The 17,411-nt window shown below is 46.1% G+C and overlaps 1 long non-coding RNA gene across 1 annotated transcript; it reads right to left on the bottom strand.

Annotated features, from left to right (window-relative positions):
* Positions 1-4,331: 4,331 nt before the first annotated feature.
* Positions 4,332-16,530, bottom strand: LOC136685449 (uncharacterized). Its single transcript, XR_010800177.1, has 3 exons — positions 16,443-16,530; positions 7,169-7,227; positions 4,332-5,846 (listed from the first exon to the last, which is right to left on the bottom strand). It is a non-coding gene; the product is annotated as an uncharacterized lncRNA (long non-coding RNA).
* Between the last annotated feature and the right edge of the window lie 881 nt (positions 16,531-17,411).

Genomic DNA, 17,411 nt, shown 5'->3' with positions numbered 1-17,411 from the left:
TGGTCAGTACCTCTGCTCCTCTCCGGACCCCTCTCCCCCTACAGCTCCACGTCGTGGGCAGACTGCTCAGAGACCGCACTGTACATCGGTTTCAGGAGGGGGTCTGTATTCCACACATCAACCACACTGCAGTTCGACCAGCTCAGAAAGCCTAAAGAACTCACCTCCACCTGAGCAGGGTTTGGGTTCTGCTCTCCGGTCAGTCCCGCGTCCAGCTCCGTGTGCAGCCCTTCATCAGGCCCCGCCTCCCTCTGAAACACAGAGAAACACAGATGAACAGGAGAGCACAGATCCAACCCCAAACAGACTCAGCCTGTACTGACTTTACATGGAGGTAAATGTACATCACATTTATATTTAAATATTACAGCTATTTATCAGGATTTTATCCATGGCTTTGTTTTGTTTAGTGTCCTCCGGTGATTGCTCTGTTGTGACCTGTGACATTGTGGTTTGTAATTTACATCTTTTAGAAGCTAGTTTAAGTGACTGCAAACATCGAGGTTAGTCTCGGATTGTTTACCTTGTCAAAGGAAGGCCTTTATAAACAGCCACTGTCATCCTCTCAGTGGTCAGCTGGTGTCTTTAAGGGTCATGGGGGGGGCACCATTAGTGCACTAAGAGATGGGCACATGACCAAAGGTGGAAAGAGAGAGCAAAAACACAGCAAGCAGAGACAACGGGGAGAGAGAGATCCCCCACCCATTAGAACACTACATTAAATTACAGTCCAGTGCACTGCATCGGTCACACGTCAGCACTGTGCAAAGGGTGGAGGCCCTCCTACATTTTCATTCACTCCTTCATCCATTCATTCATTCACATTCCGACACGCACTCACCCAGTCACCTATAAACCAGGTGGTCTCTGACTTTTGCACAGTACTCACCACACACTATTTAGACTCTAGAAAGTAGTGTTATTTACTAATTCATTCTTTTATAATAATTATGTTGTAATTACATTGAATTTAAAAAACGTATGCAGTGCTTCCTTTATATTCACTTTATAAAGACATGTAATTACATACTTATTCATTTTATATCAGTTTTAACTGTTTAATTCTGTGTTAGACTCATTCTTTTAGTTTAAATTACATGGCTTTATAAACACAGCGGTAAAAACCTTCTCTCAAACACTTATTCTGTTCAAAAATGTTTTATTTTCTTATCAACCAAGAAGTAGATTAAAGGGCTTACACAAGCTCAGCAGGGGTGTACTAGAAGAAGGGTTTATTCAGTCGCTCCTTTACATTGTGTGTAATAACTGTGTAATAACACATTAACAACACAAACTACAATGTAACCTGGAGACGTATTCATGGTTCAGGATGAATTAGTCATACCCCATATGTCAGTATGCGCGGTCGTCTATTTGAGTTTATAACTAAGTTATTACATGTAATAATGTAGTACCTATCCTGACACACCTGTGTTATTACTTGATTTGATTAGAGACTGTCAGGACATAACATTTTCACTACAAAAATGAACCCGGAATCTGTCTGCATGTGGATTTACATTAGCTGTATGACTAAGCCATCTATAATCGTGTATACATTGTTATTACATGTGTTGTGATCGTGTAGCTACACAGTTATTACAGACAATAATAAAGCAGACCCATTTTAGCCACCACAGTGAAGTCAAATCTCGCTCACTCTATAAAACTTCACCGAGACATTTGTGGGAGGCCACAGGGGTCGCAGAAACAACATCCAGGTTATACAGTGGACTGGGAATGTTATAAAGGAACTATGCTGGGTTTACAACAGTGGTTTAAGTGTTAAAGAGTAGTTTTATACAATACAACATTCATCTCTCATTTCCTTTTCAACTTCCTTTGTGGGAATAGGGGGTCTGTTCTGTAGACACCCCCCCCCCCCCCCAAAAAAAAAAAAAAAAAAAAACCCACATCCATTTTCCTGTAAGGATTATTCCACTCATTTTTCTAAATTCCTGCATCGAGATATGATCAGGGTCATTCAGAGTTCACCGTGGAGTCACAGTGGTGGTGAACGGAACCAGACGTCGTGGGAACATGAGTAATGAGATGGTTCTAACGGTTCTAATGCAAGGACCAATGCCCGAGACACTGATTTCCAACAGCTTTCAGATACATTTTTTTTTGCAGATACACACCTGGTTTCTAAACCCACTGGTGGAGGGATACACAGGGTGTTGTGTGACAAAATACTCCTCAAATAACAATAGTTCCATTGTTGCACCATCATCTATGTGCCAAGTAAAACCTCAGAAGTCAGTTCGGTGATGGCTGTGGATGATGAACAACATGTAACACCTGTTGTACACGGAATGACGTCTGGTTACCATCATCACCACTGTAAAGAAGTCAATAAGAGTTGGAGGTGTGTTGGTCTACAGTGAACCACCTCACATCAGAATGCTCTGCATGACACCGCTGAGTTCTCAACCACAGAGGTGGAGTTCCCCCGTGGTAGAAGACATTTGAGGAGTCGATTGAGGAAGTCTAGGACTGATTATGGGTCAGTTTACACTTGCAGAAGTATTCACCCCCCTGGGAATGGTCATCAGTGGTACACCCTTCTTCGCAGACAATACTGTCATAAACTGACCATAACACATATGCGCTAGGTCCTCCGTTGTCTCCCCCTTGTTAGAACAGGGACAGTCTTTATTCTCTGGACTGGTTCCGAAGCTGAGACGCCAAGATACATCTCAGCACACCTCTCAGATTCCAGCGACGAAGAGACGAACGCTAATTTAACACCAGAAAGGCTCGGATATCCAACTAATAATCACAAAAGTGACCCCAGCATTAAATCAAGGGGTGTCTGTTTCTCACAGTTCAGCAAATCAACGCTCAGGCGACGGCACGGGGTCAGGAGTGAAGTGAAATATGAATATGAGAGGGAAACGAAGTGCTGTTGGCGCTGGTTGAGGTGGTCGAGCGCCAAGAATGCAGCCTGTCTCGAATGGGCAGAGCTCAGACCCCAGAACAAACAGACGTAAGGGTGGACGTCCAACCTTCTGCATGACAAACACAGTGGGAGGACGTTATATAAGAAAACGAGAGGCCCTGAGACTTGAGGTCGGTTTCAGGGGTCTGGGAGCGTTCAGAGGAAGGGCAGAGCTATATCAGCTGTGGCAGTGCAAATAGAGCAGTCGTTCCAGTGTGACACCAGCAGGACCTCATTTTGATTGGCTGATGGAAGGAATGCCTTGTTCACGCCCACATGTGGCCAGCTGGGGAGGGGATAAGTGTTCACATCTGTTGCAGCTGGATTAACATAAAACCTGTCTTCCCTGAGACACACAGAACTGCCAGTGACGCAACACGCTCGGAGGAGAACACTAACAGCCGGATGCACAGACCTGTATCGAGAAGAGGGCTCAGACCACGCTGATGCAGCATGGTAATACAATGGGACGCTCTGGAGCAGCTGCAAACAGGCCTACAGCCTACAGTCCCAATGCTAAGAGTGGGCCAGAGGGGTGTAAGAGACCTTCCCAGGGCTGGAACACTTCTGCAAGCCTCACCCAGGGTTCCTCAGTAGGGATTGATCACTTCCTGTGGTGCCGGGCTGCCAACTGCACTCACTCATTTACTAAAGCAGGTGTTTAATGACAAAATGACCTGCTTCAGCATTCAGAGACATTATTATTGATATTATTAGCGCCTCTTTAAAATGCCCTACCCTGAAAAATACACTGAAAAAGCATTGGTCCAGGGCACTAAAGTGTTCCCATTGGTTTTCAGAGGGGGGTCCAGCACATCTAGTTCAGGGGGTATGGTGCTGAAAATTATGCTAATGAACCCAGTCTATCCAATCGGAAGGGACCTTGAGTTTGAACCAAAAACCTAAACTGACAAATGATAAAATAATTATTTTGATTATTCAAAATATACCTAAGCATTTATCTACATACAAAACGGACTAAATTGGTGACTGTCTGTGAGGAGTGTGGTGTGTTCTCTCTGTGTCTGCGTGGGTTTCCTCCGGGTGACTGTCTGTGAGGAGTGTGGTGTGTTCTCCCTGTGTCTGCGTGGGTTTCCTCCGGGTAACTGTCTGTGAGGAGTGTGGTGTGTTCTCCCTGTGTCTGCGTGGGTTTCCTCCGGGTAACTGTCTGTGAGGAGTGTGGTGTGTTCTCCCTGTGTCTGCGTGGGTTTCCTCCGGGTAACTGTCTGTGAGGAGTGTGGTGTGTTCTCCCTGTGTCTGCGTGGGTTTCCTCCGGGTGACTGTCTGTGAGGAGTGTGGTGTGTTCTCCCTGTGTCTGCGTGGGTTTCCTCCGGGTAACTGTCTGTGAGGAGTGTGGTGTGTTCTCCCTGTGTCTGCGTGGGTTTCCTCCGGGTGACTGTCTGTGAGGAGTGTGGTGTGTTCTCCCTGTGTCTGCGTGGGTTTCCTCCGGGTAACTGTCTGTGAGGAGTGTGGTGTGTTCTCCCTGTGTCTGCGTGGGTTTCCTCCGGGTGACTGTCTGTGAGGAGTGTGGTGTGTTCTCCCTGTGTCTGCGTGGGTTTCCTCTGGGTGACTGTCTGTGAGGAGTGTGGTGTGTTCTCCCCGTGTCCGCGTGGGTTTCCTCCGGGTGCTCCGGTTTCCTCCCACAGTCCAAAAACACACGTTGCTAGGTGGATTGGCGACTCAAAAGTGTCCGCAGGTGTGAGTGTGTGAGTGAATTTGTTGCCCTGTGAAGGATGCCCAATGATTGCAGGTAGGCTCTGGACCCACCGTGACCCTGAACTGGATAAGGGTTACAGATAATGGATGGATGGACGGATTAATTCATTAAATCAAGAGCAGATCCAGTCTCCCTGGACGCTGAGGAGCTCATAAACTCGAACACTGAGAGACCCCGGAGGGGAATGTGAGGGGAATAAGAACCAGGACTGTACAGCGTCGTGATCTTGGTTTGTTTACCACGTGTGAAGAGTTTAAGACGCACCACGCTTGGAGGAGAACACAACTGCCCATTCTTTTACATTAGTAATGAGACGCCTGTGCTGGCTAGAGATTCTGAGTCGGTTTAGCTCTGCAGAAGACCGCTGCTGGACATTTCTAGGAACGGTTGGCAGCCCAGCCACAGAGGGAGTGACTGTGTGAAATGGTTAAGTATTTATCACAATAGCAATAGACAAAACAATGCTGTCTTTCCTCATGGTGTTCAGCTGTGAGGCGGCTGTGGACACAGTGAAGGACATGCTCCCATAAGCCCTTTAATGCTAAGGAACATTGCATTACAAAAAGAAACAGAACTAACAAAGAAGTAACACAATAGGTGCGTCTTTTTTTTTCTTTTTTCTATAGGTAGGTTTTCATTTAAGGTGGAATTGTACATGGGACACACGGACGCTGGTCACTCGTCAAAAAAGAAAGAACAAACAGAGAAAAGAGAAATAAAAACTGGGTATAGAAACTGACCTGGCTAAATCTAAATACCTAGTACTGCCTTAAATACGCTACCACCCCTCCACCTCACCCTCAACCCCACGATCCAGTGCTGGAGGACAATTCTGCTTGGTTATCTACCTTACACATAGTGATCTGAGGTTGGTTTGCTTATTCTGGAAAGGGGCCCCGTCCGTGTGCCATCAACCGAATGTCCCCAAGGACCCACACGTGCCCCCCAGCCCCAACTGGGTTGTCCCCCTTCCTCGCTGCGCCGCTGTTGTTTTTTGTGGTTTTGCTGGAGTTTTATTCTAAAAAAGAGGAAAGGACGGGAGTCCATAGAAAATCCATTACGTGGGAGAGGACGGACAGGCGGAGGACTTTAAAGTTCAGTATCTGGAGTACGGCTGCTCTCTGTACACGCCTTTGCTCGTCCTCGCCGGCGGGGCTTTGTTGCGGCTGTTTGTCCACTCCTCCTGACCTGAGGGATGGAGACACAAGAGGCAGAGAGGTCACAGGAGGTCAGTGAAGGCAGATATTAAAAACTCAAAGGATTCCCAAAGAGGGAAGTTATATGATTATCCTCCGTTAGCCATATTAGCATCTTCCCCATAGGATCTAATGGAAAACACACAGGCAGACAATGTGTTTCTCTGCTCTTCTATCCAGATCTGAGTGAGCTATTCATACACAGATCATGTACAAGCTTCAGCCATTGTCATGTTTTGTTTCAGACACTACCCACAATTCCTTTGTCTTAGTCATTTCCCCCTGTTTACAGGTAAACAGAAAAACGTTTTCCTGTTGAATGAGTGTCTAATTACTGTCTATTATTAGTTTTACTTGTGATGTGCACTATGTAGGGGTTGGGACGTATCCTTAGAGGCTGAGTGCCATCAAATTCTTACAGCAATGTTCCAACATCACATCTCTAGAGGCTGCTGCTTGCCCTGGTGAATTCATTTGTGACATTTGTCTCTAATACAGCCGCCCGGTCTGAGACATTCTGCTAACGCTGCTGATAACAGACACCGTCTCTCCGTCCTTCACCTGAGCCTCGGCTTTAACTGGAGCAGATGATCAAAGGAGCGTGCCCTGCCGGTTTAGTCAGGTGAGGTGACCCGCACCGTCGGCCTGTCCAGCCGGCTGCTGGCATGGGCTCCTGAGGGCCGCGGCTCCAGCGTCCCCTCGCTGACGGGGCCTTTCAGAGACTCTGGCGTTTAATTAGAGAGCTGTCAGCGTGCGTCCACGAAACTCTTTCAAAGGAGAAGGCCTCAGCTGCGCTAACCTCGCGTTTAGAGACAAGAACGCACGCTCGCTGCTTAATCTGGAGCTCCGCTTTGAACTGTCAAGCTGTCCGCTCTTTAGACCACCCGGAGGAAGCGTCATCCGGCTTCTCTGAGTGTGTGTGGGGTGTAAGGATGAAAGGCGAGCGTTGGCAGGAGCGTGGCACGAGCACTGAACTAAAGATTGTGAGAATGTAATCGTACAAACTACAAAGTGCTGGTGTATGGCTAAGAAACAAGGAGGTGGTTGTTATATTATGGCTGATCCTTTGTGCTGACGACAGGGAGACGTCTGGTTACCATCGCCACCACAGCGTGTGCTCACGCCTGCACTGCCCCACACAGGTTTGGCACAGTCTCCGTAGACAAAGCATGTCATAGGCTCAGGAGCATCTGGAGTGGCACGGACCCTTTCCAAAGGGTGAGGAGCAGTGGAGCTGTGGCTGAATGCCATCAAATGCCTCACAGAAATCTTCCTACATCTAGTGTGTACATCCAGTATTGAACAAACACTCACCGTACGAGTCGTAGGATTCACCACTGAGACCAGGTCCGTATTCATAATACTCGTCTGAACTGGTGAGAGAGAGAGAGAGACAGAGAGAGAGAGAGAGAGAGAGAGAGAGAGAGACAGAGAGAGAGAGAGAGAGAGAGAGAGAGAGAGAGAGAGACAGACAGAGAGAGAGAGAGAGAGGGAGTTAACACTGTGCATAAACACAGTTGGTGTTATTTGAAAATGCTTAAGAACAAAACAACAAACAGAACAACAAGTAAATAAAGGATAAAAAAGTAGAATCGAATATTATAAAGGGAACAAAAGGAAGGTTAAAGAAGAAAGAGGAGAAAAAAAGAGAAGAACAAAAGCCAATAAAGAGCTGAGGTGTTCGGGTGGAGACGTGATTATTGCCTTTCAGTCATTTCTCTCTCCTCCGTCTGCTCCTCTTTTCTCACATCAGCTTATATTTCACTGTCGTTTCTCTCTGGCGCGGGACGGGCATAATCAGACTCTCTCTTCCCTCTCTCTCTCTCTCATCTCTCCTGCCTGTAATTTCCTGTCCTCTATAGCGTCCCCCCATCAGCAGGTATAGACACATATGACACCAGACAGCATTAATGAAAAACAGACAGAGAGGGAGAGAGACCATCTCTACTGCTCTACTTTCATCTCTCTCTCTCTCTCTCTCTCTCTCTCTCTCTCTCTCTCTCTCTCTCTCTCTCTCTCTCTCTCCCTCTCTGTGTTCTTATTGCCCCTCTCTTTATCTCTCACAGTGGTGCTCTCTCTCTGATTGATATTCACCCCATTCTCTCTCTTTCTCTCTATCCACTTTTCTATCACTTTTTGTCTAAATTCAGTTTCACTCTCTCTCTCTGTCTCTCTCTCTCTCTCACACACACACACACACACACACTTTCTCCCTCTTTTTCTCTGGTTTGTGGATTCCATTGTTGCTGTATATCTAGTGTAAAATCTGGGGCAGTGTGGGATGTGTGTGTGTGTGTGTGTGTGTGTGTGTGTATGTGTGTGTATCTTTTGTAGGCTGTTGGTTGTGAAGTGTGTAAAGAGTGTTTTTCTAGAGCCCTGTGGTTCTAGAACTATTTTCTTGGTCAAACATTTGATGTAAATGTCAGGCTGATGTCTGAAGTGTGGTGTGGGAGGGATGTGGGGAGGTTGAAGACAAACACACGCTGCACGGAGAAATAAGAGCACAAAGAGAGAAGCAAGAGAACAGAGTGAAAACAGCTAAAAACCAGAGCTTCTGCTCCTCGCTCCTCACTGCTGTGCACTCGGGGTCGGGGTGAACAGAGAGCGGCTCATTATCATTTAAAGGAACAGGCGCTGAAAGTGGGCGTTCTGAACAGGTTTAAGCAGCGAGGAGATGCTGCTGTGGGGTTTGACCCTTGTGGTGTTTTGACCAGGTCAAAAACAAGGCACAGTCTTTACAGTCACTGTATTCACATGGCCTGACTCCCCAGAGACACTGACCACACACAGAGCCACACTGACCAGGTACAGACTCAGCGCCCACAGCCTGGCCGTACAGACCGACCTCTACAGACGGACCTGACTCCCCAGAGACACTGACCACACACACAGAGCCACACTGACCAGGTACAGACTCAGCGCCCACAGCCTGGCCGTACAGACCGGCCTCTACAGACGGGCCTGACTCCCCAGAGACACTGACCACACACAGAGCCACACTGACCAGGTACAGACTCAGCGCCCACAGACTGGCCGTACAGACCGGCCTCTACAGACGGACCTGACTCCCCAGAGACACTGACCACACACACAGAGCCACACTGACCAGGTACAGACTCAGCGCCCACAGACTGGCCGTACAGACCTGCCTCTACAGACCGACCTGACTCCCCAGAGACACTGACCACACACAGAGCCACACTGACCAGGTACAGACTCAGCACCCACAGCCTGGCCGTACAGACCGGCCTCTACAGACCGACCTGACTCCCCAGAGACACTGACCACACACACAGAGCCACACTGACCAGGTACAGACTCAGCGCCCACAGACTGGCCGTACAGACTGGCCTCTACAGACCGACCTGACTCCCCAGAGACACTGACCACACACACAGAGCCACACTGACCAGGTACAGACTCAGTGCCCACAGACTGGCCGTACAGACTGGCCTCTACAGACCGACCTGACTCCCCAGAGAGGAGAGACATTGCCAGCAGTGCCACAGCTCATATGTCCCGAAGCTGTCATGTTCCTTGATGTTTGCTGTTCTTTTAGACTGCTGTTTTATCATTATTATTATTATTATTATTACTTTATTTTTAAATAATCAATACTGTTGTATTAACGCTTTGGCAATACTGTATCTAAATATGGTCACGCCAATAAAGCTGCTTATTGAATTGAAATTTTCTTGAATTGCGAGAGAGAGAGAGAGAGAGAGAGAGAGAGAGAGAACACATTGCTGCCAGTAGCTCATCTAATGAGACACCTTGTTATTGGCCAGAGTGAAGCCCTTAACATTTAGACCACAGACAAGATCTTAACACACACACACACACACACACACACAGATGGGAGGAGTTACAGTGTCTGGAAATTCAAAGAGTGCCTGCAGGTGATTTTTGCTAAAAACCTGAGGGCTCTCTCTCTCTCTCTCTCTCTCTCTCTCTCTTAGTGTGTGTGTCCTGTGGTGATGGTCAGACTTTTCCTGTGGAGGAACAACCTGTCCTCTGTCCTCCTTCTCCTCCTGGACCCAACAAAACAAACACAGGAGCCGGAGCGCTAACCTCTGCTAGCCTAACATTACAGGACCTGACTGAGACCCCCTTCTCTCTCTGTCCTGCTGTGCTGGTGATGTAGGGCAGGCCTCTGTGTGTTTCTGTGAGGTGTGATTAAACAGATGGGTTAGGTTTGTGTGTGTGTGTGTGTGTGTGTGTGTGTGTGTGCGAGTGATGATTCCCCAGGTGCTCAGTGTGTGTTCTCTGTTCTATTGTTTAGCTCTGCTAATAAGTCCACTTCTGCATGGTGCCACGCACACACACACACACACACACACACACAGCCTATAATTGCTACACTGTTTAGAGGCTGGTCCAGTTGTTGGACAATGGCGAGTCTGATGCCGCCAACAGTGGGTGATACACATCCTTAAGGCCAATGCTAGGCGTGTGTGTGTGTGTGTGTGTGTGTGTGTGTGTGTATGACCTGCAAACCTCCCTCCCCACTCCAGCTCAGACCCAGATTCAGAAGACCAGCACTTCCAGCCCAAATCAATCATCAACTACGCTCAAGCCCCAAAAAGAATCCTATACAGCAGCTGATGCAGCCCCAGGACACAGCCCGACTCACCACAAACACCAGAGGCAGCCCAAAACCCACCTGCTGTCTAGGCTTTTACTACAAAACGTCTGCAAACCAGAGGACTGACCTCAGATCAGACTGGCCACAGGAGAAGAGAACAGACGGTAGAAGAGATGCAAATGGAGAGTGGGGAGATTATAATCCAGTATGATTACAGGAGGTGTGCCTGTTTTCCAGGAGAATCGGGGAGGTGCAGAAGGAGAAGTTTAGACAAACACAGTACACCCCCCCCCCTGTTTTAACACATACATAAAAGACATGAGTGCTATGAGCAAACAGCACCAAAGGCTGAGCTCAGCCAGGCCCAGACGTTATTGTGCTCCATCCACTGTCAGATCAAAACACACACTTCACACAGAGAGAGAGCGGAGCAGCTCCACCAGCCTCCAGCCGCACACACAGCCTCCATCTTTAATGAAGCAAAGGCTGGGGTTAAAACCTGATGTAAAGATGTGTATTCATGAAAGACGGTCATGGTAGACCCTCTCCTGAAGACGCCCTGCCGGAGGGTGGATGAGTTTAACCCCTAAACTCAAATGTGATAGCTGACCTGTGGCGTTCTTAGAACAGTCTAACATCCATTAAGATCCATTATGTGTGTAGGGCCCCCCCACTGGACTGGGTGTGCAAGTGGAAGGACAAGGGCGTCTATGCATTTACCACTCATTTATGAAATGGCATAATAATTGATTAATAAAATATAATAATAATAATCATTTCAATGGAAGTTCAACATAAAAATGTGAGTGTAGATACAATGCTCTAACTCTCTCCTTTATCCCTTTACACTTCTGTTTGTTTCTCTCTCTCTCTCTCTCTCTCTCTCTCTCTCTCTCTCTCAGATTATTCACAAAGCCCCTCTTGAGATCAATGGCTGTTGAATCTCAGAGAGTCAGAGCTGGCTTTGGGCCAAAGACTGAGAGACTGAAGCCCAGCTTTAATAAACACAGCCCCCAGGTCTGATCTGCCCCAAAGGAACAGATAATACTTTCTTACACACTCACACAGCCTGCTTTGTTCTGTCCTTCCACAAAAACACACATATCATCTGACACACGGCCGACTCAAACCCCTGATCCACACAAGCCCCGAGGTCCAATACATCCCGCCATACAATGACACATGCCCCATACAATGCCCCAAAGTCTCAACTCCAACAAAGAAGGCTGGACTTTTCTGCCCCAGATGAGTATCACTCTGTTGTGTAGTATCCCTCAAAGACCAACGGTGGACAATTAGTCTGATCTACACAACCTTAGAGGCTGACAAGCTTCTAAACAACAAGCCCATGTATGTTCAGGTGAGAATGTCCAAGAAAGTAATGCCCCAAAGGGATATCACAGTGTCTTAACTGCAAACAATGTGAGTGACATCGTAAATAAAGGGAACACTCCCATTATACTGGAGAGAGGTGACTTCACTGGCCATAGGTGTCAGCCAGCAAGGAGACACAGCCATTTTCTCATGCTCCAAGTGGACACTCTACCATTTTGCCTGATACCTAGCTGTTTTCTGATTGGTCAGATTTGAGGCACAGCCTGGAAGCTTGTGCTGTGGACAGGCTAAAGGCTTTGCATTTAAGACATGGTATATTAGTTTTCCTACAAAAAGTCTCCTATAACTCAAGGACGATGAGTGTGGTCTACCCTGCCCTTTAGGCTTAATAGCTAATGCCCAAAAGGAATGATCATTGTTTTACAAGCTACAAATGCTTCACATTTACAATTGAAAAAAAGAAAAGGCATGGCACTAATCTGAGTTACTACTGAACTGCCCTGTAGGTGTAATACCTTCATACATAATGCCCCAAAGTACAATTAAATAGATCTCACCTACACAAAACCTAGAATGATGACCATATACCTGATCTACACTGCCCTAGATGTTTTATAGGTCTTCTTTCATACCCGTGATTATGCCTCAAAGGAATAGTACATCCAATCAGCTCAAGTCTCCTATGGCTCTAAAAACAAAAACAGAACATTAGTCTGATCTACACTGCCCTAGATGTTTCTAAAGGCATGTGATGCCCCAAAGGAATTATATAAATATACACACCCAGAAACAGGGTATCAGGTATAAATAAGGCCATATCTTGTGTGATATAAAGACTTAATAGCTTCTAATGCCCCAAAGGAATCAGAATCATAGAGACATGATCTGATCTAGACTGAAGCCCTAGAGGTCCCTACAGGTATGCCCCCCAAAATATATATATTCAGATTTTAAATTTTATTTATTTAGTTATTTTTTTATTTCCTATGGCCCTAGGACAAGCAAAGGCCAATATATATATTAAACACAGTGAGTGAAAGTTTTCTCCTGTCCTAAACACAAAAGGCTACTTTTCAGTCTGATCTACACTGCCCTAGAGGTTGAATCACTTCTGCAAAGGAAGTCCAACCATGTAACGCCCCAAAGGAATCATAGTTCTTACATATAGAGGGCTAAAGTCTCTTATAGCCCTAAGAACAAAGGCCAGACATCAGTCTGATCTTCAATTTCTGAAAGGTCTAATAGCTTCTGCAGAGAATGTCCAAGCATGAAATGCCCCAAAGGCAATCTTACAGCACAAGAACATAGCCTTATTGGCCCCGGGTGGATAAAACCACACACACAAAAAAAAAACACATGATACATGTCTGCATGGAGCACAAGTCTGGTACAGCTGGGTCAGTATACATGTGTGTGTGAGTGTGTGTGTGTGTGTGTGTTCACTGGCAATTAACTTCTACATTCATTTGTCATGATATAATAGTGTATAAACTAATTAAAGGGCTAATATCAGTGGGTTATTGCAATAACCGTGAACTGTGTAGTCTTTAATGTAAAGAACAAGCAGCTATAGGCCAGTGGAGTAATTAATTAATTAATCAAGCATCACTTTAATTACAGCTAATGCATCAGCCTTTAACTTTACACAGTGAGAGTGTGTAAACAGGTGTTGGTTCCCATGTTGTGTTATATACCTCTCTCTCTCTCACACACACACACACACACACACACACACATGAAAAAGGGCTATTAAGAGGATCGTGGTGAGTGTCCTTGTGATGTCAGCGCTGTTACATTAGTACAGAACAAACCACCAGCCATCACACACCCCCTCATACACACACACACACACACACACACACACACACACACACACACACAAACATATATAACAGAAAAGACCAGCACTCTTCTCTACACTCCCCTCTTCCATTTTCTGCAGCACCTTTCCATCGCTGACAATTTAAGTGCTTCAAGCATCAGCATCCCTCTCCCAAACTCGCCATCAAGCACACGCACACACGTCTCCAGAGAAGGGAACAAAAGCAGTTGAGGAGATTGACGAGCTGCTGTGACAGAAGACAAACAGCTCAACGAGGAAAAAGTCAAAGGCAAAACTGAGCCCACACTTAGCCCTCGGCTCTGAAAAGCTATCATCAGAACAACGCCCCCACCCCCAGAGTAATCTGTCGCCTAAAGCCCCCTCCAGAACAATCATCTGCAGCAAGAAATAAATAAGTGGCACGTTTCCTTGTTTCCATATTCACTCTCTCAGTGGGCTGACCGGGGGACTGTCCACCGACATTCAGCTCAATTCCTCTCGTCCAGGGAGAAGCCCGGGGTGTCACTGAGACGTGGGCGTGAAGCCCCACTCTTGTGTATACCCTAAACAAGTCACTGAGGGGGAGATATATCATCACACACACACATCCAGTGTTGGTTATCTACGGGAATCTGTGAGTTGTTTTGATAATAGTGGTTGGGCAATGATCCCGCAGAGCCTTTAAATTGGGGTGAAAGTGTACAAGTGTTTATTCAGTACACAGGGCTTATTATGTAAGGGTTAAAGCCACTGTCCCCTCGTGATCATACCCCACTCCTGACTTTTAGTGGGTGGGGTTAAATCTGCCTCAGAACCAATCAGACTTAGCGTTACTTGATAAAGCAGTACTTCGGATCACTCGGGCAGAGCAGCGCTAGTCACCTTTCAGCTCTTATCCACTGCAGGGGCGTCCAAACTCGGGTTAGCTCCAGAGGGTTTGTCGTTGGCGGTATCTTTCTGCTACGTGTGCTGCACTGTTTATGTTGCCATGGTGACACCACTGTCAATCATCCTGTGATTTGATTCGTCCTAGCAGCTCAGAGTAGCAGTATGTAGGAGGGTGTAGGAGTGTTTAAACCTTACTGAATGCTATGGAAATTAACCCAAAAATGTAGATTACCCTTGATAAGCTTTAGCCAGATTCCATTTACACTCTTCACTACAACGTATCCTCAGTGACCAGATCACACACATCACTTCTCTTTCTCCTGCTGGAGCTCACCAGTGCGTTATGCACTACCAAATATGTGTAGACAAAGCTCTGTTTGGCGACTGCTATCATTTAGTCAGTAGTAGTCAGTAGTGCTGCTACTGTCCTGTAACTGGAAGCCTCTCTACAGAGAAGTGCAGTCAGGAGTTAAGTGCCTTATTCCAGGGCACTTCAGCTGTGGATGTTGAGGGAGAAGGAATCACTGTTCCTTTCAGTTTCCCCTCCCCCATTTCCAATGGAAACATAGTGGTTTCCTTAACCCTTAGATTTATGACTAATTCACTAAGAAAAGCTCAAATTAACACAGAAAAGTACCACCTTAAATACATTACCAAACTGCAGGGTTTCCTCACCTCCTGTCAACATACGTTTATTTAACAGCAGCTCATTAATTATTAATGATTAAAGACTATTTTAGGCAGCATTTTAAGCGAGTGTTTTTCTTTATTGGATTTTTGTGTGATCTCATAAATAACAATCAATTTAATCCGTTTTTTTTTAGCTTAGTTTCCATTTTTTGATACTGAAACACAAAAAACCCCAACAAAATTGTAGTTTTGTAAATAATAATAATAATAATAATCTGTGAGGAGTTGGTGTGTTCTCTCTGTGTCTGTGTGGGTTTCCTCTGGGTGACTGTCTGTGAGGAGTGTGGTGTGTTCTCCCTGTGTCTGTGTGGGTTTCCTCCGGGTGACTGTCTGTGAGGAGTGTGGTGTGTTCTCCCTGTGTCTGCGTGGGTTTCCTCCGGGTGCTCCGGTTTCCTCCCACAGACCAAAAACACACGTTGGTAGGTGGATTGGCGACTCAAAAGTGTCCGTAGGTGTGAGTGTGTGAGTGAATGTGTGTGTGTGTTGCGCTGTGAAGGACTGGTGCCCCCTCCAGGGTGTATTTCTGCCTTGCGCCCAATGATTCCAGGTAGGCTCTGGACCCACCGCGACCCTGAACTGGATAAGGGTTACAGATAATGAATGAATGAATGAATGAATAATAATAATACATAAAACTTATGATTTCAGGCCATATTTATATAACATCATCCCTACTCAAGGATTTGCACTGGATTTGTGACCTCACAAATCACAGTGAATTCAAAGCTCACAGCTTTCTGCAGTTCAGTGCTCACGTGTGGACTGTGTGGAATACAAATGACATAAGACGGTATAATTACAAAAAACTATGCAGCATTTCAAGCCATTTTCACACCAAGGCTTCCCTCCACCTCGGGCCAATCAGGCCAAAGCCCAGAGACCATCACAGCTCTAAACCACCTGCAGCCCCCTCAGGTAAACACACTGTAAACCCTTCAGCCTCGTGACTCGTCCTGGTGGGAATAGCACAGGATGAAACGTAGGTGGAGGTGTGGACTTGAAGGAGCAGAGCCCTTCAGCCGGAAAACACCTTCTCCTTCCAGGCTGACCTCAGAGAGAGAGAGAGAGAGAGAGAGAGAGAAAGATGGGAGGAAGAGACTAACTCCTGAGATAGGCTGTCTGTCCCTGAGGACCTGGCCTTTCTTTAGACAGGACATTCAGGTGACCGCAGCGCTGAGGAAAGACATCTATTTTCAGCACCATCTCCACACACCTCTGCCTCATGCACACACACACTCTCACTCACACTGTCACTCACACACGCTTACTTCTGTCCTTGGTTATTGTAACTGTTGTCGTATGAGTCGTACCCTTGGTCATCATAGGCCGTTCCATATCCGTCGTCGTATTCCTGCAGAGAGACAATCAGAAGAGTCATCATTAGGAGGGGGGTTACGATTAACATTTCTACTCCATTCATTAATTCCCTCTCAGAGTTCACACAGCAGACCCTGGGTGCTGTAAACAACATACACACTAAGGTTGGAATTTGGAAGTCTGGAACTTGGTTATTGTGTGGAATAACCTCATTATTTCAATTTCTGGCCCGAGTTCATGTTCCCTGTCAGCTCTCAGGTGTGAGCTTTTTCCATGGCTGAGCAAATGGAAACTCACAGTGCCTTCTGAAAGCAGTGGATTGATCAATGGTGCTCACTAAAGAGTGTTTTTCAGAAACAGTTCAGACTCTGAGAGAATTAGTGCCTTAATGCGTTTCAACACTTTTGTCTTATTCAGGGTTGTCTTTCAACACACACCCAATGCACTGATGGAGGAGTATACACACCATGTCTGGACATCAGTGCATGTATTTAGTGCATTTCAATGGGAACATGCAGTGTGTGGAGGAAGTGTGTAGGTATTTACCCTCAGACTACATTCACACTGTTTTGACAGATGATTTTTATTCAGTTAAAGTCTCTGACTTTTCACTAAAATGCATTTCAGCTTTAGCCTCGTTTTAATCATTTAATTGCTGTTGGTTTTAGTTGATGGAAATTAAATGTGGAGGTACTGTTTATACTCTTAATTACTAACAGCTTAAAAGTTATGTTACATTTAAAAACAGGTTAAAAAACAGGTTAAAAAAATTCTCAAAAAAAAAAATATGGCTCTTACGAATTAAACATTTGCAGAAGACTCTTACGAATTAAAACCGAGTTGACTCCAAGAGTTTCAACTTGATACCAGTAACTCCCAGATACTCAAAGGATTGATTCTTTGGGAGTCCACTCCTCTTC

This window comes from Hoplias malabaricus, unplaced genomic scaffold (assembly GCF_029633855.1).
Source record: "Hoplias malabaricus isolate fHopMal1 unplaced genomic scaffold, fHopMal1.hap1 scaffold_91, whole genome shotgun sequence".
Taxonomy (NCBI): Eukaryota; Metazoa; Chordata; class Actinopteri; order Characiformes; family Erythrinidae; genus Hoplias; species Hoplias malabaricus.
This window is presented reverse-complemented; position numbering and strand designations above follow the sequence as displayed.